We start from the raw sequence: 13344 nt of genomic DNA on the forward strand, positions 1-13344 counted from the left end.
ATACGGGAGGTGTGCTTGTTCCCTTGCTGGTAGAGGCTGCGTTGTCTGTTCCTGTTTGTCCCAACTCATGCAGCAGGATATCTCGCTGACTCTAGACTTTGGCTAACTCAAACAAACTAATTTTTGCTCGATTTTTCTTCATGTCATCAACTATGTTGTCGTCAAGAGGTGGTGGACTCACCGAGGTGTCCGGGGTAGAATGGATGTTCATGTTGTCCGACGGAGTGTTATGCAACTTGCTGCTCATGGTTGTACTCTTGTCCACTGCTGTCTTCCCGGACTTGCTTTGTGTTTGTTGCTTTGAGGCAACTGGTGGATCGGCCTTCTTTATTAGCTGCCTCACCTTCTCTTGCATTTCCCCAAGTGTAGGGGGAGCCCCTTTACTCCTAAGATTGTAACGATCATTTTTATTTTGGGGCTTCTTCTCGGTGTTCGTCTTCGAGATTACTTGCGAGCACTGATATGTGTTCACCACATGCCCAGAACTTGGTGTTTCATCAGGTGCAACCTCTTCGTTATCATCAGTGTCTTCCGGCTGCTCCTGCATATCGCCTTCCGCATCGAGTGTATGACTACAGACAGAGCTAACAACTCACTTCCAATATGAACAAGAGTTATTGGGGTGAAACTCTTCGTGGAAGGAATATAAATTAGGATCATCGCACCGATCGAGTTGGAACATATGCTTCTGCGCAAATTTTGAAGCGCATCGGTTATTGCTTGATGAGCTGGTTGATGAACTTCTTGCCTGCCTCTGTCTGGGTGTATGACTGCTTGCGAATGTGTCTGTTTTCCGCTGCTTGAGTTCAGACATTTCAGTGGTCAAGTTCTTGACAAGGCAAGTGAGGTTCTCAATATTAGTTGCTTCCTTGTCTCTACCGTTTCTCGCTATTTCTTGGGGATTTCTACTCACATTCTTGGATTATTTCATTGATTCTTCATCCTTGATGACTCCAATTGTGCACAAGTCCTTTTCAACAATAATAGCCTCTTCACAGCTTTCTAAAAGTGTTGGCTTCATAGCTCGCTGGAAAAACTGCGCAATGGTGGTTGGCACTGCAGACGTGTAATAGTCAATAGTGATGGAGTCATGAGGTTTAGTGTCTACTGCAAATTTGTTCAAATATGCATAAACCTCTGATTTAAGTCTTTCACTTTCTCTTTTCCCTCCATCCCGAGGCTTCCCAATTCTTTGAGCAGCATAGCTGGAGTCTTGTCATCAACAAAATTTTCAAGGAACATACTTTTGAAAGAACCCCAGTTCTATATGGAGTTGGGTGGAAGGTTGTGATACCAGGTAGCTACGCGGCTGTCCAAGGTACATGGAAATAGTCTACATGCTACATCATCATAATGTACCTCAAGGGTCTACAGTTGTAGGTAGAAGAGTTCTAAGTGGTATTCTGCCTTCACCCTGTTGTCAGGATTGAACTTGATGTTCATTCTCTCTGCTTGCTTCGGCATCTTGTGTAGAATAGTCGAGAGAGCCAATGGTCCCTAAGTCATCCATTCAATATTTGGGTCAGCCATCTCTTCGTCTTCTTTGTCCTCTTCCTATTCTTCCTCTCCTTTGGAGTCTGATGGTTCTGGATTTGAGTCTGTCGGTTCGTCTCCGCCTCCTCCTCCTCCACCTCCTATACCAGAGTTTTATCCCAAGAGCACAAGGGTGCCTTGTTCATCTTCAAGGAAGATTAGAGGTTCCTCTTGTCTTCAATAACTTCTTCTAGACCTTCAAGCATGGAAAGGACTGCTTCTTCCACTGATAACACAAAAACTCTTGCGGGAGTGGCTTTTGGCTTCCTAGATGTGTGTGGAAGAGGTTGTATTCCTAGGATTAGTCCGATTGCTTTCAGGAACTGGCGAGTGATGGGACGGACGGAGTAAAGTTGTTGATATGAAATCTCATGTTCAATTCTGGGAGGTGAGGAGTAACCAACTGCAGAGTCGCGTGTAGGTGAGAGGGAGTGCAAGTTACTTCCTTGACCAAATGGTTGATGAATGAGTGTGAGGGGAATTTCAACCATGTATAACTGGTTGCCCTCTTTCTTGCACCATAAATGTTGACGGTGCTGGACCCGCCAACATTCAGGGGATCACCTCGGTATGAAGTGCCATCTAGACCTCACACTGTTTGGTGTGGGAGTCCCATCCGGTATGATGGCTCGGTTGCCATTGCCTTAAGAATTTGCCTCAACTCTTGCTTTTCAGCACATGAGAGTGGTTCACTTTGTCTTCAGTAAGTGAGGTTTGCGTGCTTGGTGAGTGCAAGTGTCACTTGTGTCAATGGTTCTTTCACTGTTGAGGGAGAGGGTGAGAGTGAGTTCTAGGTTGATTGGGAGCAGTCCCAACACTGCTAGGAACACGCAACACAATAGGACATGCACAACTTCCATAGGAGCAGTCCACACATATGTGGCAGTCACAACATACAAGGTAAGATAACACGTACAACACTCAATGGATCAGTCTGAACGAGTGCAACTGTTGTTATAACAACCTTCATGTGAAAGGTATTTTTGATGTTCAGGAGAGCAGTCTACACAAGTGAGATAACGTTAACAACATATACAACACATTTCCATTAATAGATTATGCATTACAACAAATGAAGCAGTTCAGATGTAGAACAAAGGTTAAAGAAACATGCATTACAAGTGTTAAAGATCAGTCTTACAACAAATACAATACATGTGTGAAAATGTGTTGGCTTGTTAGCAGGCTTCTGAATCAAGCGAAAGTTCCAAGAAACATCGTTACACCATACATCACTAACCCCGAGTGCGGGGCACTACTTACTCCTCAAATAAAATATTACAGACTCTCTTGGCTATGTGGGAGGAGATGAGGTGAAAAAGTGCTTTACATATACAAATAAGGGGGTATTTATAGCCAAGGGTGAAACTGAACCTTGTGGTTGTTTAACTACCCTCATGACCATTTGACTTCCATGACTTTTCAACTTACATGACTCTTTGTTCAACAAGTGGGTCTCTTGGACTTCCATGTTACATCACATTGATTGAAAACAAGCCCATAGCGAAGATGTGGGCAACATGACTCATGACGTGACTCGACATGACATGACATGACAGTGCTGGTACATTCGTGCTACTGTTGGAGTGCATGTCGAGCTACCATGTTGCTGGGTGATGGATGTATTCATGGTGTATCATAGCTTCACCTCCGCATGCAAAGTGCGTGGAGTCTTCGATGGTCCTTGGTTCACTTAATGAAGCTTTAACATGTTGTCCCTTGCTTGCATGTTGGAAGGCTTGACAGGCTCATATGTTCATGAAGGTGCATGTTCGTCGCGTTCATCTATTTCACATGCATCATTCGTTCATCCGTTGGTGAACCTGTCCTTCTGCATGTGCTCCCTTTGTTCATCTTGTTCATCTTCTTGCCATGTTTGTTGGTGTACCTGTACCTGCAGTCACTCATGACGAGACGACATCAAATCCAAAACCTCCTAGTCTACCACGACGCACGATCATTTCAGATGTAGGTGACCGGGAGAGGCAGCAAGGTTATGAAGTGGGATGATGGCTCCGGGAACTACTGATGAAAAATACGCAAGAGTCAATGAGTGATGGAGACGGGAAATCTGAGTCGATAGTGATTTCCCGTGAGGTGTGGCTCGGCTAGGAGGCAAAATTGCGGAAATTTTGGGAGGGACAGTCTGGGCTGCTGGAAGGTAAGGTAGGCATGCTCTGCACATTTTTCAGGACGAACGGGTAGTGGGGCTGGACAACCAGATTTGCACAATTTTCCAGAGCAACGGGCTGGGTTGTATGAAGGGTCAATAGGTAGGGATTGCGTAGTTTTTTTGGGGAACTGCCCTAGAAACTGGCAGCCAAAACTACGCAATTCCCAGAGGGAATTTCCAATTGGCTGCTGGGGTCACTGGAAGCCAAAATTGTGCAATTCCTAGAGGGAACTACCAGTTGGCTACTAGAGTCACTAGCAGCAGAAACTGCACAATTCCTTGAGGGAATTGGCAGTCTGCTGCTAGGGTCTGCTGGCAACGAAAACTGCACTTAGGCTGGTAGGCTAGCCTGCTGATAATCTCTGTGCAATTTTTGAGTTGAGCTAATTGATGGGAAGTGGAAGGCATTCTCATAAAAACTGCACAATTTCTGGGATGAACAGTTGGTCGACTATCAGGATGACTAACTAGGAAAACTACGCATATTTCTTAAGGAGACATGGACGACACTTGGTGTCTATCCGACCTATCTATGCAATTTCCTCAGTTAGTTGAAGTTAGTGGCCTCTGCACAATTTTTGAAGGGAGTTAGTCTTGAGGGGACCGCCGAGTTCGACTGTTCGGGTGGTCAGCATCAAAGTTGATTTGAAATGCTTGCAGGAAGCACAACTTGAAAAGACTAGCTTGGTGCTTCTTCACTATTCTGGTTGATAGTCGATTGAGTTAAAAGCGGGGTGATTGTCTAGTTGTCAGAGGGGAATTTGTTCGTCAGAACTTCAAAAAAAAAGACCAAGTGTGTGAACGATCAAAAGACGCATAGGTGATCATACGAACACACACTCACATGACTCGATGACGAAATGACCCAAACCATCCAGACACACATGCTCAACATGACTGATCGACGGTGCAAGTGACAAGTGCGACACTTGTGATTGAATGTTCATTGATCGAGATGATGCTTGCATGACAGTGAATGTGACTCTGTGTGTGAGTGCGACAGATTCTTTCATAGAGAACGCAACAAGCACATACGAAGTGAATAGTTTGAGCATAACCAAAACATGGTCGCAAGCATGACTTAGATACCAACATGCAGGAACTTGAATGAAAAGAGCAAGCAAGGTGGATGCAAAAACTCACATGAGCTCACAGAGTGAACTCGAGAGTGTGCAACCATCAAGTGAAACTCTCAAGTGAGGCTCCAAAATTGGTGCAGGCCAAAATTTTGGAGGGTGGTTGTAGCAGCTAAAACAGGGTGGAAATAAAAATGGTATCTGACCAAAAGGGTAATGACCCGGTCGAATGGCTTCAAGATGGTTAAGATCTGGGGGAATGATTCCTAGATGAAAAGGACTAGGAGAGATACCAGTAGAAGGAAGAGGACCTTGAGGAGTAGTACCACAAGGCTGGGTTGAGTTGGGAACAATAGGTTGCAAAGGTGATGACAGTTGTGAAGGCATACTAGACCACTTGTGTGCAACCTGTGATGCTTTAAGCATGCAAACACTAGACGAGCTATGCTCAAAAGGAGTAGGTGGTGGACCATAATAAGCACCAAGCAAGGTGGAATCTTTGTAGACTCTAGGAGAGACATTGGTGAGGGACGAGACAATATTATTACTAGTCATCGATGAGATAGTGGACTCAAGTGAATTCTGAGACTTATGATCATAGTTCGTCAGTTGATTGATAGTGATGAACTTTCCATTATGAGGGAAGCACATCTTATGGAAAACCGCAAATGCAACAACTGACATAACCTAGGTGTAACTACAACACAAGATGATGTTATGATATAAGGGGGCATCAATGACCTTGATGTGAATAGAGATAGTCTTGCTAGCAATAGTGATAGGACCATTGTGATATAAACCAAGGGGCTGAGAGGGATGATCGTCCCAAACATGGAGAGTGATAGTGGAAGGAGATAGGTCAAATGAACCAAGTCTCTTCTAAACACTAGTTGCCATCACACAAGTGGAGGAACCTTCGTCTATGATACACCATTGAACAATGGCATTTCTTATGAAGACTGGTATTTAAAATGAAAAGGATGAAGGAAGTGGGGGATGTTCTGACTTGTCAACATCAAAGACGATCATACGATCATCAGAGGGATACACAACACCCAAAGTAGAGAGTGGAGATTAGCATTGGGATGGGCATATCTGGAGAACTTCTAGTGTTGACATGGAAGCAAGAGACTACTCCAATTCATCTACTATGCTATAGGTATGGACAACTTTAACAGAAGCAATGTTTTGACGTAATGGACCTTTGCAGATCTTGGGGATAACCTCTACCTTAGGCGGATGGATCTATAAGGTACCATATGATGATGACAGTGGCTCAGTGGAAACTTGGGGTTGGGACTCAGTCACTGACTTAGAAGGTGGCTTGTCATATTAGCGCAATCAAGTCTGAAGGTTGACTTGTTCGATGTTGACTTCATTGGAATTCATCATAAGAATCTGATAATCATTGTGACTAGATGGTGGAGGTGGGGGAGCTGCATGAACTTGTGTAGGTTGAGCAGTGATATATCCTTGGTGAGGAAAAGGATTGGTAAGCACAACTGGTTGAGATGAAGCAGGAGGAGGAGGAGCTATGGGTTGCGGTCCTCTAGAAGTAGTTGCTTGAGCTTCCCATACTTGATGCATCTGAGGTAAAAGGGGACACTCATGAATATAATGGCCATATACACCGCAATAGGAACAAGGTTTTTTTGTACCAAAAGCCTTGTTTTTCTTGGGCTGACCGCCCTTTTGTTGGGTTGCAGAGTTAGGTTGGCTTCCCTAAGGTGCATCAGGTGGTGGACCCTCGCTACCTTGATTACCTTGAGATTGTTGGTTCTAGTTACCTTTCCCCTTGTTCCTTTTCTTGGGGTTGGGGGATTGGTTGTGCTTTGTTGAGTATACACTTGGCCTTGTGGAAGAGGTTGATATTGTGGCAGAGGTGGAGGAGGCATGGGGGCTGGGGTGCTAGTGTCGGCGGGGTTGGAGCGCTGGGCAGTGCATACAGATAATAAGGAGATGGGGCAACGTTAGGATAAACAGATGGAGAAAGAACTAGCCCTGACATATGTTGACGCAGATGGGGATATGCATATCATGCGTTGGGACCTAGATAAGAGTTTCCATGTGGAAGATTGGGGGAGGGATACGTGTAAGAGGAACTGGTCCTCCCAGGGGTTGATCATAAATCATCGGAGGTGGTGCATATGGTTTAAGTTGAGGATGTGAAGTGGTTCCAATGATACCATCAATGACATGAGATTCCCCCGGTGTATTAGCAGCGCTAGGCCGAGGCAGATCGAAAATGACGGTATAAACATAACCTAACTGGGTGTAGATCAAGTCAAATTTCAAGGCTACTTGGAGTGCATTTTCCTCAGATTGGGGGAAGTGAGAAGCAACATCTTTAGCAATGGGGGCCAAAATTGATCTAAGGAACCAATCCATATAGACGTGGTCTTCGAATTCTGGAGCTTTACATATGCTCCTCCATCTATGCCATTCCTAAAGATGGTTGGATAAGCGAGTGACAGAATTTTAATGGAAAGAAGTCAATAGCTCGGTACCCGTGTCATAATAGAGAGGTAACTGGAAATATGCTATAAAAGCTTTGGCAAGAGTCTTGAAAGTGGAATGAGTGGCTTTGGGTTGATCAACATACCACTTAGTAGCAACTCCAGTAAGAGCGTGTTGGAACAAGCGAAGACGGTGGAGTCTTCAGTAATATAATTGGATGGAAACCACGTATGGAATGAGCAAGCATGATTTGTAGAATCTTCTCTAGGATTACCTTCAAACTTGGGGATGTAGGGAGGAAGTTTAGTAGGCATAAATGGCCAATTGGGTCATGAGAAGAGGATCGTTGATGAGTTGGCTGAAATCAAGGAGACTCAAATCAACCATAAGAGGAAGCAATGGAGTAGGAGTGACCATACTGGTGGAGGTTTTGCTTGTGGGGTTACCTTGGTTAGTACCTAGGTTACCACCTTGGTTTCTCGCACCCACGTTGGTGCCTGACATGGTGACGTTATATGGGTTGAGAAGATGCAGAATCAAAGGAAGAACTAGAAGAATTAGGAGAACCAGAGTCAGAATGATGACTCGATGGAGGAATGGGAGGATGGAATCTAACATGATAGGGAGGAATAATATGTCCTAACAGAAACTGAGGCCGAAGGCCTCAAATTCTCCACAAAAAATGCCTAGGGTCGCAATGATGTCAAGAAAATGATGACTATAAGAACTAAAGGGTGATGATAGGAGTAAAAGAGCAACAAACAACAAGAAAATGCCTAGTGCAGTCGTTCCAAGTGTAAACTAACTGTATTAATGATGCTACTCTAATACAAGCAAACATGTCCTATCAATTAAAAAGACGTCTAGCCTATAGGTGGTATAAATCCTCAATAATCCTAAATATACTGTTTCAGATGGCCTTCCAAAGGACTTCTTACTTGATGAAATTTAATCCCTGCAAGCAAAGATGTCCAAAGAAAGGTAGGGTAGAGAACCAACTACTTCCTGCAACTAGTCTTATAGGTTGTTTTCCTAAGATTAGTCACTACGATTACCTTCGTCCCATGGGGGTGGTTGAGTATTAAACTTCTTAGTGATCAACCATTGCACGAGATTCCCTACCATGGGTTGGGTAGCCCTAAGGAGAGCCGCTTACATGATGACCTAACCTAACCCTCTTTGAATTGGGTTTTTTAAGCACTTCGGCTTTAGACCGTGGGATGATGAAGGATTTTAATCTCCCGAATATGTCAATTTCTATGTCTCAACGTAAGCGATCGATGGGTGTTATTGGAAGCCTATTATCCTACACCTAAACTACACAGGTTATTTGGCCATGGTACCCAAGGGGGCTTAATCTATATATGTTAAATTATTAAGATGTAGTGTTTCAAGTCTTGGCTTGGAGGTATTAACCAAGCTCATGTTCACTTAGGGTGTGAATGTGTGAAAATGATGTGGCAAGTGGATGAGTTGATTAAGCATGTTTTATGATGCCATGTGCTGCTGAAAATAAAGTGTTGAAATACTGTAAATAATGCTGAAAATAACAAAAAAATAAACAACCAATTGAGCACACAATACCCCACCCAAAAAGGCTATTAAGCAATTAAGAAAGAGAAGGCAAACAAGCTACTCAAAGACACATAAAATTCCTAAAAGACCTAATGTCAAAGGGACTAAGATCTATAGGCACTAATATGTTGTAAATAGTGCAGAAACACAACAAAAATCAGAGGTGACAAATGTTGTAAAGGATATGTATGAAGCTCCAAAACCTAGGATGCTCAAGGGGATCCTAAGGGGGAAAGACAAAACCCAAACTCTAAAGAGAGAAAATGTGAAATAAACCTATCCAAAAGTGTTGTAAAGTAATGGATTAGACTCTAAAAATCAATGGCTGAAAATGTTCAAACCTTAGACTCCTCACCCAGCCAATCTCTTCCTAAAAATGTGGAGGTGTACTCTAAACCCTAGGGGGGTTTTTCCTTCTTCAAAGAGAAAAACTAAGAGAATCTAGGCTTAGGGAAGGCTAAAATAGAGATAAATAACCCTTCCCAATCCACACACAACACTCTTGGAAAATTTGAAAAAATTCTATAAAAATCTCAGAAAAAATCCAAAATGCAGGTATTGACCTGGAAACGGTGGAAACCACATATAATTGGCCAAAAAGTGTGACCTAAAACATAGATATGGGGCTGAAAAGTGTGTTTTTCTCCCAGGACTCTAGATTGACAGATCTCACACATATTTTTCTATCTCCTGCTCGACCAATGCCTGTGACCTGCGAAAAGAACTAGAAAAGCACTAGAATTCGAAAATTTCACAAAAAATGAAATAAAACTATAAATAGAAATTGAGAGGATAAAAACAATTGTAGAAAATCCTGAAATTGACTAAAAATTCGGTCACCCAATAATTGAATTACTACACTAGTGGAGTCATCATTTGTTAACGACCAATGTAGCTAAAAACCCAGTGGAGTCGCCATTTGTTAGTATGAAATTTCTTGGAAGGTGTACCAAAAATATCTCACTTAAGTCACTAGTGACATGTGACCCTAACAACAATTTGTGGCTACTTACGCTTCAAATCTGCAATAATAAAATGAGAAAAACCTGCAACAAAAAGACATGCGAGCCAAAACAACAAACAACAATATATATCCAATGTAATAACCCAATATGGAAAGACTTTTAAATGAATAATAATCTTTATTGATAACACCTGGTGAAGGAGATCTACAAAAAGTGTATGCAAATCCCCCTCCATGGGACAAGTCCTTTGATGTCATTGATGCTTGAGTAATCAATTCTCTATCTCAAAATGTGAAAAACCCAAAACAATGTGTAGAACTCAAGTGCAAGAAGATGATAATGGTGATGATGATAATGATCATGGTGAGGAATGAATGGAAAGCCCTCTTATTTATAACAAAGTATTGGGTTGATCTCAAAAATGGAGAATAATAAAATAATATTGACCAAATCAAGATCTAATCGTTAAAAATACTTTATTATATTTTTTGGAGAGGGAAAATATATTCAAAATGGTCAAATATCTTTATTTAGAAATAATTAACAATAAAATGATTTATTAATTATTTCGCGAGGATTAAGAATGGTGTGAAATTGAAATAGTTATTTATTTAATTATTGCTAGGGGATTTAGTCAAACGTGACTAGGAATAATTATCAGACAACGATTTAATAATTATTCCTAGAGAAAATTAAATAAATAATGATTTATTCAATTATTCTCATGGGGTTTTTTAATTTTAATTAGAAATAATTCAATAAAAATAGATAATTATCAAACAATGATTTAATAATTATTCCTAGAGAAAATTAGATAAATAATGATTTATTCAATTATTTTCATGGGGTTTTTAAAATTTTAATTAGAAATAATTCAATAAAAATAGTTTACTAAATTATTTCCCATGGTGAAAGTGTTTTTACTATGGTAAAATTAATCCTACATGGTGTATTTCGATCCACCTAGTTAGAAATGGCTAGATGATCATTTTTTGGTGATAACAACAACATAATTGCACAATTGCTCTCGTTAGATGTTCAAACATCTATATGCTCTTCTCTAATGGATCTCTGAAAAGTTATCAATAATCATTCCAAAGTATTTGGAGAGATAACTAAGGCTCTTCCACTTGCTTAAGATCATGACCATGCTATTCATTTACAACCTAGAAGTGCATCAGCTAACATTAGGCCTTATAAGTATCCATATGCACCAAAAGTGAGATTGAGTATCTAATTCAAGAAATGAAGGAGAATGGAATCATTAAACCTTAGCCAAAGTGATTTCTCCTCACTAGAAACAATCCTTGAAATAAGGATTAACCAGCGAAGAAATCAAACAATTATTGAGTACCTATCAAATGAAATAACCTACTAGTGGAAGAGGCAACAAGGGAATGTGAGTTACTCATTTAGAAACACTTACAATTAGTCAAGTTTTGAGGATAAAACTTGTTTGAAGGGGAGGGGCATGTTAAGCCTTAAACAAGCCCATGTTAACTCTAAAAACCCTTATTAAGCTCTAGATATTAAGTTATTATATTTCTATTGTTATAATGTTATGTGGGCTAGAACCTTTCATTGTATCATTTCATTATAATTTAACAATTTGTCTCATGTGTGTGTGTGTGTGTGTGTGTATACATACGAGACAAAGGATACAATTATAATGAAAGGTGTAACAACCGTAGTAAAAATTCCATGTAAATAAAGTTAATAAAGGTAAAATAATAACCACGGTCATGGGACACTTATTCCAAGATGAATGTTGGGCAAGACATCCTAGTGTGGCTGTTCATTTGGTTTATTATGGCTAAGGATTTTGAAAAAGGAAATGGCAGAGACTTTGGAAAGGCATGAGGCATTAATTGACATTTTATTTATGAAAATAAAGGAAATTAGGAGAAAAGGAAGGTGAAAGGTCACAGGTTGTATGTGAGGAGGAAAATGAAGGAAAATAATGGAAAATGAGGAAAATAGAGGCCTCATTGATTAAAATGCTTTCGAGGATCAGTTCACAACCTTTTTTTAGTTCAGTTTTGGATATCCCTCCCTATTCTCTCTCTCTCTCTCACTCTTGGACACTTCGAGTTTTCTTGGAGCACTCTGGATAGTACCAGGACCCTTGGTGCCGCCGGACTGCCTTTTCCGGAAGGGGCCTCAACCCTGTTGTTGCAACTCAAAATTAGCCTTGCGGCGAGACGCGGACATTACCCATGCTGCGGTTCCCTCCGGTCCGTTCCCGGGTCGGGTTAGGGTAACATCCGACCGAGTGCTGTAGCGGATCCAAACGACATTGGATCAAGGAAAGCAAAGAAGGCAAAGGGAAGCAAAGATCAAGCAAGGAAGAGTAGGATCAAGTGACTACAATGAGATTACTTGCAGGTTTTGATTTGCAATATGATTTCCTTACTAGTTTTAGCATGCATGGCTATGTATGTGTGTTCTTGGTTTTCTTGTTGTCATGGGCATGGGCTTTTCCAGGTGTGAGAATGTTTTTAACCTTGCCTTGACATTTCTGGATAGCCATGGTGTGATGGGCTTTTTTATTTTGGTTAAGCTAGACTTCCGGGTGGTTTAGAAACTGAGTGAGGTGGTATTTGAAAGAAAGAACAAAAGACCTAGGAATCCCTGCACCAGAGAAGGTGGGATTATGGTAAATTTGGATTTTGTGTGCCTCAGTGGGCCTAGGAATCCTCAACCAGTGAATTACAGGATATACAGTAAATCCTAGAGGTGTGTGCCCTCTATCAAGCCTAGGAATCCTTGACTGGTGAATGACGAGATATATGGTAAAGCCTAGAGGGCAGAGTCTTAATTAGGCATAGGGATCCTCGACCATTGTATGGTGTGATATACGGTAAAGTGCAGGAAAATTCCTCAGGGTGTTGTTGTGAAGGAAATTACCCTCTATGGACAGAGGAGATCTCTCTAGCCCAATTAGTGGGTCTAGCAACAAAATAAACAAACTAACATACAATTTCCTAGCTTATGTTCAACAAATGCAGAGAGAGAATGACCTACCTTGCTCTGATGCTAATCACTCAATCCTTTGGAAATGACTTTGGTTCCTTTACTTCTAGGCTCACTTATTACTTGTTCTTCACGTCCGAATACCTATAAGAAAGATCAAAGAGAAATACAAGTTACAAGAGCATATATGATATACATCAAACATAAACTACTTAATAGACCAAGGAGTATTAAGCCAAAAGCATAAACATTTACACAATTATGGAAAGTGAACATCAGATGTATATATTAATAAGCTCAAAAGGGAAGCATAAAACCTATGCCTTGATGTTGGAGACCTCCTTTTGGTGGATGTCCAAGTCCAAGCAAAGACTCTTCAAGAACTCCTTCTCCAAGTTAGAATGGGCATCATTTGGGCATAATCTCGGTATAGGATGTAGGTAATCAATGAACAACCATTTGGAGATGGAATAGATTTGATTTATAGGAAGGGAGAAGGAGTTAGGGATCCAGAAAAGAGGGAGGAAGGTCCACCTCTCAAGGGGAAGGCCCATAATGATAAGATCAAGAGCTCTGAATGGGAGACCTCGAC

The sequence above is a fragment of the Pinus tabuliformis genome, chromosome Q, assembly GCF_031772625.1.
Source record: "Pinus tabuliformis cultivar Carrire ecotype Pingquan chromosome Q, CPIR1, whole genome shotgun sequence".
Classification (NCBI taxonomy): Eukaryota; Viridiplantae; Streptophyta; class Pinopsida; order Pinales; family Pinaceae; genus Pinus; species Pinus tabuliformis.